We start from the raw sequence: 18,850 nt of genomic DNA on the forward strand, positions 1-18,850 counted from the left end.
AAATATGAAAGGGCTTTGTATCAGATCCAGGCTGAAGAACAAGATGTTCTGATGTTTATTTTGTATGTTTTCCTATGTCTAATTGTGCTAGAAATGTGTGTGGTAAATATGAACCCTATATGTGGTCTCTGGTACGCCCCAGGGAAAAAAATAAAAACAAATGAGCATAGGGAGAAAAAGAGAGAGAAAAGCAAGCCAAGAAATGGACTCTTAACTATAGGGAACAAACTGATTGTTATCGGAGGGGAGGTGAGTGGGGGAATGAGTGAAACAGGTGGGGGGAATTAAGAAGGGCAAGTGCTGTAATGAGCGCTGGGGGTGTGCAGAAACCCCGAGTCACTATCGCTATATTATACACCTGAAACAAATGTCCCACTATATGTTAACTGACTGGAATTTAAATAAGAACTTTAAAAAATATATATTTTAGATTGCTTATTAAAGTCTTATGGACCTTTTGTCTCTATTTGTTTTTTTTTCTATTTTTTATTAGTATTTCAGATTGGATAATTTCTGTTGATCTATCCTTGATTTCACAGATTCTCTCTTCTGGCTCGAGCTGTATTTTAAACCCATTCAACGGATTTTCCATTAAAAGTTATTGCACTTTCTACCTCTAGAATTGCCATTTGACTCACTATTATTATTTTTAATTATTTACTGACATTTTCCCAGCTGTTTATTCATTATGGGAATTTTCCTATAAGCTTTGAACATATTTATATGCCTAATTTAATACATGTAACATCTTAGTTATCTTAGCATCTTTTAACTGCTTCATTATTAGGTATGAGTCATATTTTTCTCTTTTCATATCTATAACTTTTGGATGAAAACTGACATAAAGAAGACTATTGTATAGTCTCTGAGTAGTGATAAACTCAAACTCTAAATCTTTCCTTATAATGGGGCAGCAGTTGATATTTCTGACGTATTTTTCAGCTTCCAGTTGCTGCTTTTTCATGGGTCCCTTGGTGTCTCTGCATAATAATTTAATTTTTAAATTTTAACTGTGTATAATTTCACAGTCAGCTAATTATTTCCCCAGATTTGGGGACTCAGCTTCCCTCTGACCCTCTCTCTTTCAGAATGTTTTTTCTTAAAGTTCTTACTCCTCTAGCTCCTAACTCTGTCTTTCACACCTCAAGCTTACACATTTATGATTTTCTCAATCTCAAATTATGTATGAGTCAGGGAGTACTCTCAGACAGAAGTTCACAAAGTCACAAACCTTTCACATTCCAATTTCTCTTTCAAGGGTAAACTCCTATACAGTCTCTGTTTCTTATTGCTCTCTGGTGCCTAGAATGAGTTGGGTTTTAAAATTATCTCTAGGAGGGGTGCCTGGGTGGCTCAGTGGGTTAAAGCCTCAGGTCATGATCTCAGGGTCCTGCAGTCGAGCCCCGCATTGGGCTCTCTGCTCAGTGGGGAGCCTGCTTCCCCCTTTCTCTCTGCCTGCCTCTCTGCCTGTTTGTGATCTCTCTGTCAAATAAATAAATAAAATCTTAAAAATAAATGAATAAAAAATAAAATTATCTCTAGGAGAATTAGAGGTACTAAGCTATTCTGGCATAATAAAGCAGCTCAAACTCCCAATACGGTTTCTTTTTTCAGATTTTCCAATTTTTACTTGCATGTGCAGTATTTTTTTTATTTGAATTTGGTTAGTTAACATATAGTGTAATATTAATGTCTGATGTAGTGATTCAACACTTCCATACAATACTCAGTGTTCATCATGACAAGTGTACTTTATTCCCATCACATTTTTCACCCATCCTCCCCACCCACATCCCCTCTAGTAACCCTCAGTTTGTTCTCCATAGTTAAGAGTCTGTTCCTTGGTTCGCTTCTCTCTCTCTCTTTTTTCCCCTTTGTTCATTTTTTTGTGTCTGAAATTTTACATATGTGAAATTCCAACATGTTTAAATCTAGAGAAATTTTCATGTAAAAAACCAAGATCATAAAATAAGCTTCATTTTTTTTCTTTCAGAAATTTCGTTAGCTAAGATGCTGCACTGTCCTATCTTAAATCTCCCAGGTTGTTCTAGTTTTCAGAGCTATTTCATGGTCTACCAGTTTCAGTCATTTTTAACATATAGAATGTTCAAACCATAAAATTATATTTGTTAACACATAAGAAAATCACATTTATTAAATGTCTAATCTGTGACAGACACTGCACAAAGCATTTTGCATGTTATTTCTTTTAACATATGTCTTGTGCCAAAGCCCATACTTGATTTGAGATACCATGATGCTCCAATTTATTTCCTGATTGGATGTGAATGACAATGATAATGGTGACAACTGCTCTTGGATCTGATATCTGCCAAATTGCTGGGACATCTATCCTTGACCACAATCGTAGCATGGATCATAAAATCTCTTTTGTATATTTAAAGATTTTTCCCTGATGCAACTAGTACCTTATACCACATCACCTAATACTGGCTTTAGATGCTACTTTCCTGCTATTTTTAATTATGCGAACTAACCTTAGAATGGCTTTGGATTTTGCTACATTGACATCACTCCTTTTTGTCTTCATATTTTAAAAATGCATGTGCTGCTTGCTCTTTGAGAGCACTGTTTCTCCCCCATGGTGCTGAAATTATTTTAAATTTCAAAACACAAAGACCTTATATTTTCATAGAACCTCTAGTATTAGTAGCATTTTATTTGATAAACGCTTTGAGTTTGTTGAAAATTTTTGGACAAATTCCTTCAGAACTGATATGAAAAATCATCACCTAATGACAGAGAAGCCTCCCCTGAGGAAAATTAATTAATATTGTTAAACAGAAATGAAGTGACTTAGGAGTCATCTGCTTCATGAATCTCTGATTTCTTGGGCCTACAGAGAACATATTTTACCCCCTTAGTGTCAATATCTAGTCTTTGCCAAGCAGATTGTTAATCTCAAAACTTTTTGTTGTTGTTTCATTTTTTCTCCTGGGGAGACTAACAGATCTTTATGCAAACACAACCAGAAGAGAATAAGTTGTGCATTCACTGCTAAGGTTCTTGCAGTTGATAGCTCAGGTTTCACCATGGATATTTGCTATAGAATTCATTTTTAAATCAGTAGCACCAAGGAATAATAGCATCAAATTTTAAGGTAATATGGGTGCTCTAGGGAGATGAAATGATCAGGCAAAAAGCTATGCAGCCAGGATCTTCCCCTGAATTATGCCATAACTGATCCAATGCTGCCAATGTCAGCAAAGATACCACAACCTACACTGTTGATGTTGGACACTAGACATTGGCACTATAATTCAGATTGCCACCGAATGGTTCTGAGGCCAGTCCAAGAAGAATGGATTTCAAGGCATCTGCTTCTTCACACTCACTTCTGAATCCAAGTCTCACATGACTACGTTTGAGGGATAGACCATGCATCACACATACTTGTGCCCCAGATGCTAAGGAAACAAGGAAAGTGCTTCTGACTTCCAACTTGGGAAAGCACAAACAAGTGACTTATGAAATGTCCCAAACAGTTTCCTAAGGGTGCCATTCAGTCAAAAGCCTGGCACATTTTGACTTGTTGATCATCAACAAATGGGTGAAGATTGGACCATGGATTTCAGTGCTGCCAGCCAGGAAGAGTAGATAATATAGCTATTCACCTTACTTATTTGTTGTAATTTATTTTTGTTGTTATTCCTAAAAGAGAACTTGTGCCCTATTTTTATGGCAAAACAGAGTCCATAGAAATATGTGGAGAAGTCTCAGATATAAAAATAGATTTTCAGTAGAGTTGCCGTCCATGTGGAAAGCAGGACAAACAAGTATTTTGTACAGAAGTTTGCTGTCCTCTATATTCCCAAGAGCATCTTTGTAAAATAAAAATAAAAAAACTTTTAAGAAGAGATAGAGAGGGACTTCACCTCTGGAAACACTAGGAGCTAGAAGAGAAATTTTAACGGAGATTTACACTTACATATTATAAAATTATTGGATATATATTTATATATGAAAACACATTTTTATATATGGATATATTATGCATATACATATGTAGAGTTTAGTGGTAGAGTCTCTTTTCCTAATTGTTATTCTCTTTCTCAGACAAATTTCTTATTTTGACTGTGTGTTTTTACAAGCAACATAGAAGCAATGTAGAAGGAAGTCTCAACACAAACAGTAACAACTTAGAAAGAAGCAGCAACAACAAAATAAGTTTATCTTTTTAAAGATTTCATTTATTTATTTGAGAGAGAGAGCAGACAAGCAAGAGAAGTGGGGGACAGAAGTGAACTCCCCACTAAGCAAGGAGCCTGAGGTGGGGCTCCATACCAAGACCTGGAGATCATGACGTGAGGCAAAGGCAGATGTTTAACCGGACTGAGTCACCCAGGCACCCCTAGCTTATATTGTTACTAGTTGAAGCAGTGATGTCTCAGATATACTTGGTTAGAATTGGAGAGATTTTTTTGCAGAGTTTTTTATTTTATAAATCTTGAAGACAAAACTGCAATGAGTAATTGGCACATTTGCTTCTATTATTGAAAATGGGGAAAATCTAACATCTCCAAATAAGGGAGTTCTGAACTTTGCCAAGACTTTCTCCTAGAGATTCCCATACACATTTGTTCTTTAAGGAAAAAGAGCATTCCTATATAATGTAAGATAAAATTAAAAGCTCCTAGAATTTTGTTATGATTCTCTTCCAAATCTTTCATAGAGAGCTCTGTAAAAGAGAGAAAGAGAAAGAGAGAATGAACATCAAAACCTGATATACAGAGTTTATTTGCTTAATTTTGGTAATATTTTTTATTTCATTTTGTTTGTTTGTGATGCTTATTTCGAAGAACTTTGATTTTTGTTATCACAGATTTTCTTTTCATAAATAACAAAAATAGTATCTCTTGATGGGCTTATTGTATCACTGCTAGGGTCTTTTCATCTGTCCATCCATACTGTCCGATACATCCTTGATCTTTAATCACATCCAGCAATGTAACAGATTTCTTACACTAAATCCTATGTAGAGAAAATGTATGGCAGCTTAAGATCCAAGCACAGGCAAACAAAGAAAATGTGTAACTCAGATTCAGTGACAATGGGGAGCAGAAGGGCAAGTGAGGAAATTAGTACAGGCACGGACACTTATATCTATTCATCTCTTTTAGGAATGAGAGTAGGCTCCCTGAATTCTGGATGTCCTCACCACCAGTGAAATGTTCTTCCATTCAACAATGTCCACAGATCACTAAAGATCACACATTCTCTAGCAACATTGCACATTTTCCCAGTATGCTTGGTTTTCCACTGCCCAACATGAACATTTCAAACTCTTCTGTTGACAAGTCCCACCACACATTTCCCCCTCCCTTGCCCCAGCAAATGGTTTTGTCTCTCTTTCATTAGGGGTGGAAAGAGGCACCACGAGTAGTAACCACACACATACCAACTCATCTGTATCTCTTTTCTTCGGCAACAGCTCTACCTCCACACCACACAGAGTGTAGTGTGTGCTCCCTTCAAAGTCTCCCACATCCTCTCTCATTAAAATCCCATCCCTCTGCTCGGGAACCTCTTTCAGTTTTCTTCCTTATATCCTACAATACCAGTTTCTCTGTCCTAATGGATCCTTCTCAATCACTGCATACATTATTAATCTCCACCTTAAAGAATAAAAAATAAAAACAAGCTCAAAAATTATTCATTTCATAGAGCATCCAGCTGCCATCTCAATTTTTCAAAATAGCTACTGAATAAATATAACTGAAAAAAAAAAAAAACACACTCTTCCCATGGCAGATTTAAAACCATCTCTGCTGGTTTTTATATTACCTATTTTGCCTCTTTTGCCACCTTCTCTTCTGCTTGACATATTAATTTTGGGATGTGTCCCAAGCTGTCCTGGGTCTCTTTCTCTTCTCTCCATATATTACACATCTCAGAAAGCCTATCTCTTATTTTAAATGCTGCCTACATACCAATGAACCCCCAAATTATTCTCTCTAGCACAGATGCTTCATAATATGTCAGAATCTTTCTAAAACTTCCTATTTCTGACAACATGGCCACAAAACCCCTATCCTCCATCACCAACAACTAGTCTTTTTTTCTCAATAACTGCTTTCACTGTACATGCATTATTTGAAGCAAAATATGCAGAGATTCTTCTTGACTCTTCTTATTCATTCAACCCAGTTGCACTGTAGGAATCTAACTGTACTAAACTGCATAAGAGGTTCATAGACACTTTTTGACCAAATTAGAAGCAGGCATTAACTTAGATAAAAATCAGGCTAATTTATTTGGCCTCTTTTCCAGGCCAATCCACTAAGAAAACCTTCTCAATAATGCCACCACGACAGGAGACTGATTCAATAAATAAAGATTGCAAGGGATATCACACCAAGTGGAGGAAAGTCCATTTTTCCCATCATAAGCTTATTCACAATTACATCATGTACGTCGATATATTATTGATGCTGCAGATAAAACTTTACGTGATCTATGCAGATCAAGTGACCCTGCCCATGCTCCTCGTTCTGGAAAATAGGATGAAGGAAAGGGTTTGAGGTCACATCAGAGAATAGAGCATGCTGGTCTCATTAAAACTCTCCAAATGTATCAGCACAGACACACACACACACACACACACACACACACACACAGTCTCCTTTCTCTTAGTTTTATTCTATTCACTATTTAATGGGCATTTACTTTGTTTTCAGATTGTTTTATGTGTTGGGTGATGGGAGGAGGGGTGTTATTGTCCCAACAGTGATACATCAACATAAAGTTATAATTTGTTGGTTTTGGTTTTTCTGAGATCTAAATTGTGCTTACTTTCTGGGTGCTTGTTTTTCATTCTTTATTCATGTTCAAAATTATAGAGCTGTCAACTTTGATTTATAAGATGCAATGTACATACAAACTCTATATCTCAGAGTAAGAAGGTGGAAAACACACTGGGGTCAGGAAGTCATATTTCTGCCCCTGTGTAACAACAACTGCTTTACAGAATGTAATTGTGTTCCTGTGTCTCAATTTTCCCATCTCCCTCTGAACATTCAGAAGGATAATGTGAAAATGAAAATATAAGATGTGCCCATAAAAATTGGTATTAAGATTGCCATGGGAAGGGGCAACATTTGTTTCCCTGTCTGCCCTGACTCCAAAGAGCATAGACCTGCCCTAATTATTCATGGCTTTGGTTTTCTATTTATATTTTAATAAGGATACTGTATAAAAATACACATTCCCCCACACATCTTTGACATTAGCCCTCCTAAAATATTTTTTTTAAATAAGTATAAATTCTGAGAAATAGACACATTATATTTATGATCAGGGTTTTTTTTTTTGATGAACAGAAAACATATTGTGTGGTTCATTTCCAGACTGCTTACTCTCCATTTGTTCTCCATTCATCTCTCTAACACCAGGTTCTTGGCTGAAGCACTATCGACATTTTGGACAGGATAAATCTTTGTTGTTGAGGGTTATCCTGTGCCTCATAGGTTTAGCAACTTTCTTGTCCTCTACCCCTCAGATATCAATAGCACATATACATGTCCAGTTTTAACAATTAAAAATGTCTTCAGACACTGCCAAATGTCCTCTGAGGGAGGGCTGTGTGCAAAATCACTCATGGTTGAGAGCCACTGTTGTAACAGAATTAGAAATGGCCTTCCTTAGAGAGGACTTTCCTGGGAGATAAAGGATAAATTATGTTTCATTACCATTTATATGTGTAAGATGAGGTCAATTTGGGAGACCTATTTCCAGAGAAGGATGGATAAGAGTTGAAAATCATAGAGAATCTAAGTGTCAGTATATGTTTTCTATTCACTGTCATATTGAAAATATATCAAATATTTTCTGCTGAATAATAGGAACATAGAAAATTCTTAAGACCTGCACATGAGCTAAGAAGGAAACCAATTTATTGAAAATTGGTGGTCCAAGCACTGTGTTTGGTGGTTTTCATATATTATTTGTTCTTCCATTCAGTATAGTAGGGAAAAGCATAGGTTCTATAGAAGACAAATCTGAACTTGTTCCATCTTAGCCAATTTCCAGTTGTGCAACATTGTACATGTTATCTAACTTCTTCTGAGCTACAATTTCCTCCTTTGTTCATATGGTTAATAGTTTCTACCTCGAGGAGTATTGTGAGATTTAAATGTGACAATGCATGAGCAACATCACAAACTCTCAAGCTGTAAATATTCTCAAATGTTAAATAGGAAAGTTCTTCATCACAATGAAATAAAATAGAGCAATTTATAGGTCCTTTAAACGTCATGCCCTTTAAGTAAAATTTCAATGATTTCTCTCCGTATCTATTTTTTTTGTTGTTGTTTTACATACATTGCAACTCTTCAAGTTTTTCAACCTTAGGAGACTAATGCTATATGGCAAATTCTGTCAGATTAAAAGTGATAATATTCTTTGGCTTATCTACAGTAACAATTACTGAGCTATTCTGAGACCCAATGTCATCTCTAAAAACAAAAATCTGAATATTCAAGAGTGAATGTATTTTTAATGCATTCTACGCATAATAACAGTGGATTATAAACTGACAATATGTCAAAGAAGGGAAAGCAAGCATTTCACCATTCCTCTCCTGATGTTGTTTATTTTATCTTTGAGATCATATTTATATAATTATTAAAAAGCAGAATTTTAATCACCATGTTTGATTTTATGAGTATAATACAGTCACTTGAAATGCTCAATTTTTGTCAATTTTGAGATCACAATGACACAGAAATAAGCGGTGACCTAGTAACTGTAGAATCAAATATTTAATTCTTACTTTCTTGAAAAGCTAAATTAAATTGGAAAGCAAGTATAATATCATTAAGTTAACTCTTCATATAGATGAATCATGGATAACAAATTTTGGTATGGATTCTAACATGAATTTGGAAGGGCTCTAAATCACAGAACAATGAGGAACAACTGAGCAAATGGCATGTTGCTACATCGTGCATGTTGTGTTTTAGTGAGAGAAGTCCAATGATAATAATAATTCCTACTATTGACTTAAATATGTCATTTAAGCTTAGACTTTTAATCTCCAATATTAGATATTTTTAAATATCTTACATATTAAAGATAACTCAGGACCAGAGTCTATAGAACTACTAACTTTCATTTACATTAACTCAGTATACAATTCCTACAGAACTCCTATAGAAAAAAAACACATCTTTGTAAAAACAAACAAACAAACAAAACACTTTATTTATTTATTTTAAAGATTTTATTTATTTATTTCACAGACAGAGATAGGCAGAGAGGAGGAAGCAGGCTCCTGCTGAGCAGAGAGCCTGATGTGGTGCTCGATCCCAGGACCCCGGGATCATGACCTGAGCCAAAGGCAGAGAGGCTTTAACCCAATGAGCCACCCAGGTGCCCCAAAAAACAACTTTAAAAAATTGAATCACTTTATCAGGAAAATATATACAACTTTTAAAGACTAAGTCAACTGCAATCATGGTAGTTAACCATTTCCCACATATAAAGAAATTATCTGATAATGGAGAATGGCTGCTAGAACAATGTGTTATTGGGGGTGTTAACTAAAAAGACTGGGTTTAGACTACTGTATAATTCTCCTGTCGGTCTGTGAGACCTTTTCAGAATCATCTCCCATCCCATTGCTCATGCTCTTTCACTTGCAAATATCTGAAACTGTTGGTTTAATCTCCAAGTGAACATTTATAATGCCTACTTCTGCCCTGATTCATGGTGGCCCATTTCTGCACAGACTCTGTATCAGGACCTCAATGCCTCCAAAGGCAACCTTTTTGGACAATGCTGTTTGGAAATGGCTCTGGGGCTGCTCTAATGCTTTGATCTCTTTAAAACACTGTTTTGTATTCTCCAGAGAAGCTTCCAACTTTGGTCTTAATCCACTTTTTTTATTTTTTATTTTTTTGGTAAATAAGCTGAAGTAGTCTTACACCTTGCTTTGAATGTGGGAATTTTTTTTTTTTTTTTTTTTTCTTGAATGTGGGAATTTTTGATATCGGTTGTGTGGTTCTGGTACTTGGTATTTGGGATATTGGCCAAAGTTGCACAGTCACAAATTGGCTTCCTTTTTCAAGGGCAATAAAGAATGTGTTCATACATTCAACATACATCCAACTTAATTTATTGAAGATTGGCTAATGTTTGGGGTTCAGAGCAGAGGAAGAGGAGTTAGCCATGGTTATAAAGAAGAATTCTTCCTCCCACATAATAAGAAAGGAATACAGATGGAGGTAGTTTGTAAGTTTGATGACAGTTTAGTTTTATTTCCCATCCCAATGTTTTGTCTTCCAATTGTATATAAAATTTAGATTAAAATATTGTGTACACATGGGAGATTCTGGCAAGAAAATTTCAGGAAATAGAAACAAAGCTATTGTAATAATTTTGATGAAAGATGAAATGTTTTTCATTTAACATTGGATGGAATCAAATATATTGTAAACCTATAAGCACAATCATTAACCACGCCATTTTATTACTGCAGTACAAAAATAAATTAAATTGGAAAAAATTAAGGCTACAATTTTAGGGGTTTGCAGAAAAACCAGCATACCAGGTGCTATTAATTTATTATCCTCAACAAAGTACATTAAGAGAGCAAACTGGTTGTTTTAAGATACACTCCAATTTTTATTAAAGCCCTCTGAGGAACAATTAAGATAAAACATTTGTAATGTACAATTGATGTCTTTCTTGTGCATTGTATAATTAAAACAGGGAGATCCATTAATTATCCATCACCATCTAGAATGTATAACTCTCTATGCTTTCTCTCTTTTATTTCAATTTGGCTAGAAATTGGAAGAATAAACTTTACTGCATTTTGTGTGCTGCAGAAGAGAATATTTAATATTGTCAGAACATAGTGTAGTTATGCAGATGCATGAGATATTCCAGTAAGAAAGAAGATTACATTATGTCTCTGGCATGTGAATGGCAAAGGGAAAATTGCTTCCTACTTCAAAGGGAAAAATCACAAAATTATAGAATTTAAAACCTTAAGATATCATTAAAACCATTTTCTCGCCAGAAAGTTTCTAAGACTTCAGATTTTAGGAAAGCAATCATTTAGTCTTATTCATCTCACAGTGATGCCTCAAGCCCCAACTTCACCACACAGGTAGGACTAAATATTCCAGGGTCTGTTGTGACTCATACTTTTTTTTTTTTTTTTTAAAATCATAGTATCTATTTTTTTTTTTTTTCAGAGGCAGAAATGTGGTAGAAAACATAGATTCAGGAATAGAAGTCCCCAGGTTTACATTCTGGCTCTAGAAACTCTCAGCTATAAAACCTTGAACTCGGGGTTCCTGGGTGGCTCAGTCCTTAAGCATCTGCCTTCAGCTCCGGTCATGATCCCATGTCCTGGGATTGAGCCCCACATCAAGCCCCACATCTGATTCTACATTGGGCTCCCTGCTCGGCAGGAAGCCTGTTTCTCCTTCTCCCACTCCCTCTGCTGTGTTCCCTCTCTCGCTGTCTCTCTCTTTTTCTCTCTCTGTCAAATAAATAAAGAAAATCTTTAAAAAAACAAAACCTTGAACTTAACAATTCTGTGTCTTTATGTTAGAATTCCTTTATTTGTTAAATTTAATAATGCATTTACTCAGAGGGTCTTGAGGATTAAGTTGAAATAGTGATAAATACATACCAAATGGGGCGCCTGGGTGGCTCAGTTGGTTAAGCAACTAACTGCCTTTGGCTCAAGTCATGATCCTGGAGTCCCGGGATCGAGTCCCGCATCAGCCTCCCAGCTCAGTGAAGAGTCTGCTTCTCCCTCTGACATTCTCCCCTCTTGTGCTCTTGCTCTCTCTCCCTCTACTCTCTCTCTCAAATAAATAAATAAAATATTTAAAAATAAATAAATACATACATACATACATACATACCAAAAACTTTTTATAAAATTCAACCATTGTTATTAATCACAATTCATTAATTTCCCTGTACCAATTTTTGTATTTTCTTGTATTTATATTTTTATATTAAATCATGTCTCACATTCTGAGGTCAGATATTGTCTTTTTTTCAGATATTATTTTTTAACTTCATCAAGCTCAATGCAGATATGATTGCTCAGAAAACTTTTTCAAACAAATGTAGTTGTATTTAGAAAGTTTTATATGTCTTGATCAAAAGTGAGAAAAATACATTTTGCACAAGGAGGTAGATTCATTATAAAATAGACTATAAAACATTACAATGATATGTTTTAAATCGGTAATAAAATAAATAGCACTTCAAATGGCATGAGCTAAGGGAAGCAGATCACAGAACAAAGAAACCTGGATGTGGAAATTTTATGTGGACTTACAATGTGAAAATGTAGCATGATATTTTCTTTAACTTTCTACTTAGTCCCAGGTTCAGAGAAAGGGAACTTGAAGCAGAAAGCAGGCCCTTTACCCTAACAAATTTCTATGTTGAAAATAATCAAATATTTTTGGTAGAAAAATTAAAGAGAATTAGCTGGTTTTAGAGAACTTTTGAAGAAAAATTTCCCTAAATCTCTAAAAAGTATTATGGTTATAAACAAAGACAAATATATTTGCTTTTCCAGTTAAAAGATTTAGAGCCAGTTTCAGGGGTCCTGGCTGGCTGTCAGTAGAACGTGCAACTCTTGGTCTCAGGGTTATGAGTTTGAGCCCCATGACAGGTATAAAGATTACTTAAAAATAAGTCTTAAAAATAAAAAAAGAAAGAAAGAAAGAAAAAAGAAAAAGAGATTTAGAGTGAGGTTAGTAGAAGGGCCACAGGATTACCTGCAGCTTTGTTGTATACCAAACATGTTCTTTTCTTCTTACATACAATCTTGAAGTCATCCCTGAATCTCTTCTTTTTCACACCTCATGAACAGAATACATCAGCAAATCTTGCTGACTCTATTTGTAAAATATATCCTATTTGCAATGTTTTTCCCAGCTGACCAAACCCATTCTGCTCCACGCCACTAACACCTCTGCCTGGATAGGCACAGCAGCCTCCTAAAGGATTTTGCTGATTTTTTCTTTGTTTCTCTTGACTTTTTTCCATGAGGAAAAGAAAGAGAGAGAGGGAGAAAAGAATCCTTTGTAAAGAATGCTTATTGATATTCTTATTGAAAATGTCTTCTTAATCCTATTAGACTGACAATTTAAGAAAGTGGAAGTCTGTTTTAATTTTTCCCCTCATTTTAGAAATGTCTGTGAGTTTAGAAGGTGCTCCTTTTACAAAAATCCCTATTAAAAAATTGAGAGAACTATATTCTGAGCAGAAGATTAGATAACTTGAATACCTTCCTCATAAAACCAACTAAAAGTGCAAATAATGACGATGGAATCCAGAGAGTTAGAAAGCAAGCAAGCTGAAGTTTCCCTTTGGTAGCCACATATGACATGGGAAACCACAAATAAAGCCTGTGTCCACTATGGTGAGACTTAACTGGAAATCCATAAATAAAGTTGGTAGCCTCAGTGAAGAGTAAATAAGATTAAACTACAAATAACCTGACATATATATGGGGACATCAAATAAATTATATTTAAAGTAAGAGGTAGGCTCTCCCTTGAGCCTCAGGCCTTATGCCTAAAATTATTCATAATACTCGTGCAAGCCTATGAATCTCAGTCAGAATTTATCATAAAGTAGTTCAGAATGGTAGTGCTTCTTTGATCCTTCAAGCCTTCCACTCCTACCCCCACAAAAAGCCATAATTTTTGTTTATTTGAAGGGATATTGAATGGAAGTACCTATAGGCACATACAAAAAAAAAAAAAAAAAAAAAAGAAAGAAAGAAAGAAAAATGTCCTCTGAAGGAATTCATCTTCAAAAACAGCTTCAAAAAATTATCTTTCTAATTCTAAAAATTCTAAGGACCCACAATTTAAAAAAAAAAAATCATAAAACATATAAGGAAGCATAATATCATGGAAAAGAGCTTTTGAAAGTAACAGACAACAGAATTAGATCTGCAACATTGCAGATACTTAAAGCACCAAAGTACATAAATTAATGTGGCAAATATATTTACAAAAACAAAAAGGAGAACTCTAAAAATGAATGGGAAATACGTAACAATAAAAATTGACCAAACATATTTGAAAAGAAACAAATGTAGCTATTAGAATTTAATAATGGATTTGAAAACACAACGGATAAATATCAATTGGGAGAAAAATGCAAAGGTATTAATGAATAGGAATTTAGGGGTGCCTGGATGGCTCATTGGGTTAAAGCCTCTGTCTTCAGCTCAGGTCATGATCCCAGGGTCCTGGAATCGAGCCCCACATCAGGCTCTCTGTTCAGCTGGGTGCCTGCTTCCCTTCCTTTCTCTCTGCCTGCCTCTCTGCCTACTTGTGACCTTTTTCTGTCAAATAACTAAATAAAATCTTCAAAAAGAAAATGAATAGGAAGTTAAACCTAAAGAGATGATGAAAAATAAGAGACAGAGATAAAAGGGGAGAAGGGGCAAATATGAGAGGCAATGAAACTGGGAGATAGCACAAAAATGTTCTAACATCTGTGGAATGGGAGCACTGGAAGGTAATGCTAGAGAAATGCAGAGATGCAGGATCTGACCAGATAATAGCTGAGAATTTCTGACAATTGATGAGAGCACAAATCTATGAAGCTGTTAAATTTCAAGTAGGATAAAATTTTTTAAATCGGATAGAGAATTCTATATCCGGCAAAACTATTCTTCAAGAGGTGCCTGGGTGGCTCAGTCAGTTAAGCATCTGCCATTGACTGAGGTCATGATCCCAGGGTCCTCGGATCAAGTCCCACATCAGGCTCCTCCTACTCAGCGGAGAGGCTGCTTCTCCCTCTCCCTCTGCCTGCTATTCCCCCTACCTGTGCTCTCTCTTGTTCTGTAAAATGAATAAATAAAATCTTAAAAAGAAAAAAAAAAACTGTTCTTCAAGAACTAGGATGAAGTGAAACTTCATGGAGAGACAAAAACTGATTTGGCAAGCTGAAGGACAATGACATTCTGCACTGGAGGAAAGTGACACATGCAATCTACACTCTCAATTTCCAGAATGAATGTTGAGCAACACCCCCTCCCCAAAATGAAGCTTCCCATTTCTGGTTCGATTTGCAAAAAGATAAGAAATTGCCATTCCTGTCTCACGACCAGCAAAAATCTGAACGGACTGAAAATCAACCACTCTGCTTAGATCCACTGAGAATCAAGGTCACAGGGCCAGCTGTTGCCTGAAGACACACAGGCAGAGCGGGGATCCCAGTTTACCAGGAGAAGAATGGAACAGAAACTGGCACTGGAACCAGCAACCCATAGGAACACTTAAGGGGTCACTGACTAATGCTGGAGAGAGAGTATAGATGAGCTTAAAAGATAAATACTCAGAGCCCCCAGCCTTAGGGGCCCCATCACTTTTCTGAGTTTCACCCCTTGGCGTCCCACCACATTCTCAGAATGAAGATCAGAGAATAATCTGTCTTCATGCCTGAACAAAGGCCTGTTCTCAAATGAGGCTATTTGACCAGAGCCTAGATGAACTCGAATTTTACAAGAGCCAAACTAACTGCCCTGGAGGAAGAGAAATACCCAACCCCATGTCGCTCTGGTCTTCTAGTCTCAGCTACGAGGGGAAAAAAAAAAATCTAAGAAGCTCTTGTGATGGTCACAGCCCAGAAGCTCAAGCCCACCACAATCATGGGATTATATAACACTTACCCTCTCACACTTTACCATCATATTAATCAGGCTCCCGTAGAATCAACAGAGAAATGCAGCTAAAAACACTGCAAGGCTCAGACCCATTTTAAAAGAATCCCTGGGGAAACCCAAAGACAACAGAAGAGATAAAAAGAAACATTGGAGGAGATTTTAGCCTCTGATACCTGGAGCTACAGCAAACAGTAAGCACAACCTAACACCTAGCCAGATGAGCATAAAACCTTACACTAAAGGTCTCTTTACTTCAACTCCTTATAACTGATATACCCTGTCCAGATTTCAACAAAAAACTTTTAAGATGAGCTAAAAGGCAAAAATACAATATAAAGAGACAAATCAAACATCAGAACCTAACTCAGAGGCATCCGTTTTGGAACCATTAACCCTAACAGAAAATAACTCTGATTTATGGGATTAGGACCCCAACAGACAAAGTGGATGGCGTGTAAGAACAGATGGGTAATGGAAGCAAAGAGATGAAAACTTTAAGAAGGAATCAAAATATAATGCTGGAAATAAAAATAACATCGTATGAAAAATGAAGAACAACTTTGCTGGTACATCAGTAGATACTGGTAAGTGAAATTAAAGCAATACAAATGTCTGTGTTCATTTTCTACTGCTGTGTAACAAAGTGCCACTAACACCATCTTCAAACAACATACATTTATTATCACAGTTTCTAGGTGTAAGAAGCCTGGGCATAGTTTAGCTGGATTCTCAGATGCAGGATCTCTTAAGGATATAATTAAGGAATGAGTCAGATCTTCCATTGGAACTGTGGCTCAACTAGATCTGCTCCCACGGTTATGCTAGTGACCAGAAGATTTCATTTCTTTGCACTGAAGTCTTAAAGTTCTTGCTTGCAGCTCCTAGAGACTTCCTACATTTCCTTGCTGCCTTGGCCTTCCCCGGCAAAGAGAGCTTTATCTCAAGATGAGATAGTGAAAAGGAGGGCCATTTGTACCCCAATGTTCATAGCAGTAATGACCACAGTTGCCAAACCGTGGAAAGAACCAAGATGCCCTTCCACAGACGAATGGATAAAGAAGATATGGTCCATATATTCAATGGAAGATTATGCCTCCATCAGAAAGAATGAATACCCAACTTTTGTATCAACATGGATGGAACTGGAGGAGATTATGCTGAGTGAAATAAGTCAAGCAGAGAGAGTCAATTATCATATGGTTTCACTTAACCTGTAGAGCATAAGGAATACACGGAGGACATTGGGATATGGAGAAGAGAAGTATCGGAGGGGAAGATGAAGCATGAGAGACTGTGGATTCTGAGAAACAAACTGAGGGTTTTGGAAGGGAGGGAGGTAGGGTTTGGGTGAGCCTGGTGGTGGTTATTAAGGAGGGCATGTATTGCATGGAACACTGGGTGTGGTGCATAAACAATGAATCTTGTAACACTGAAAAAAATAAATAAAATAAATTTAATTTTAAAAAAAGAGAGAGAGAGAGACAGCAAGGAGAATCTCTAGAGCAAGCTGTGAAAACAGATCTTATAGAACATAAAGTAATCATGGAAGTGACACCACATTATATTTGCTATATTCTATTGACTAGATACAGGCCACTGGTCCCACCCACACTCAAGGAGAAGGGATTATACAAAGGTGCAGACAATGAATCAGGGGCCACTCCAGAGTCTGTCTGCTAAAATGTCTAGCTAAAGATGCTAAAGAGGTAGAACTGAAATGAAAGATAAGAGCCATGTGTATTGGCACTGTGGTAATTGGGGTTATATTTTCCTACACTTATATTGTTTGGGATAAAGGTAAATACACTGATTAATTTTTATGCTCTGTGAAGTTAAGGGTGTATATTAAATTCATAGAAACCATTAAAAGAGTGAAAACAGAAAAGGAAAAATTAGAATGAATAGAAGAAGGAAGGGAGAGAGGGAGAAGGAAAGAAAGGAGGGCCCAAATATAAGAGCTGTAAGAAATCCAAGTAGGTCAGTAACCTCATAAGAAACTGAAACTCTGCAGTAGAAATAGAAAAAGAGAACCAGAGCAAGTTTCTAAAAACCCAATAATATGTAGATTATAAGTAATATACCTAAAATATAAAGGAAAAAATTTTGACACTGAAAATATAGAAAATGCGATCAAATGAATCAGATTAAAAGAAAACTGTATTAACATCAAAGAGAACTTCAAGGCTTAAAAAAATATTTTAGACATATTGAAATTTTCCACAATGAAGAAAATGTTTACTTCACCAGGAAAATACAAAAATCTACAGGTCTGTGCCCCTGTAACATAACTTCAAAATACATGAAGAAAAAAATAGAAATAAAGGAACCTGTAAAAATAAATTGGCAAATTACAACCCATGGGAGAATTTGTGAAATTACCTACCAGTAATTGATACAGTGATCAATTTAAAGATCAATAATATCAAAGAATTGAACTTTAAAAGTTGGAAAACATTGAAGTAATTGACATGAATATGTTACTATAGTGCATAAAGCATCACGTCCAAATATAATAGAATATACATTTATTTTAGGTACGCATAAAGTGACCACATAGCAATGTGTAATAATGGAAATGTAATCTATGGGAGTGAATAGACTCACCCAATATATAGAGAGATAGGAAAAAAAAAAAAGAAGTTTCAGTCAGAACCCCAAGTATGAGCTTGAATGTAAGGGCAAATACTTGATTGTTTCTAAATCTATTTCCCTAGGTTTAACTTTTTTTTTTTTTTCAGCTCCAAGTAAAAACATCCATCTGGATTTCTATAGATGTATCAAGTAAATTATTTCCCAAACTTAATTATCTAACATACTAAATGAATTATCTTCCTCCATGTTCTATTTCAGAGGTTAAAACCTCTCCCAACTACATTATGAAGCCTCTCTTACCTCTGACTTCCTGTTGGGTTTAATCAATAGGAGTGTCTGAAAGGAGATCAAAGCCGGGGAAGGAAGGAGAGGGGTTGGAGTATCTAGTGACCCAAATCCCATCGTGCTCCCAGCTTCATTCTGGCCATGGCCCTGCTATAGCTCTAGCTGCTTCTTCCTAAAGACTGTAACAGCCCCACTACTGGTAGTATCTGGCTGTCTTTTGAACCATTGCTAGTTCCCATCACTCTGACCACACCTTTGTACATACCTTTGTATTAAATTATTTTCAAG

This window comes from Mustela erminea, chromosome 4, assembly GCF_009829155.1.
Source record: "Mustela erminea isolate mMusErm1 chromosome 4, mMusErm1.Pri, whole genome shotgun sequence".
NCBI lineage: Eukaryota > Metazoa > Chordata > Mammalia > Carnivora > Mustelidae > Mustela > Mustela erminea.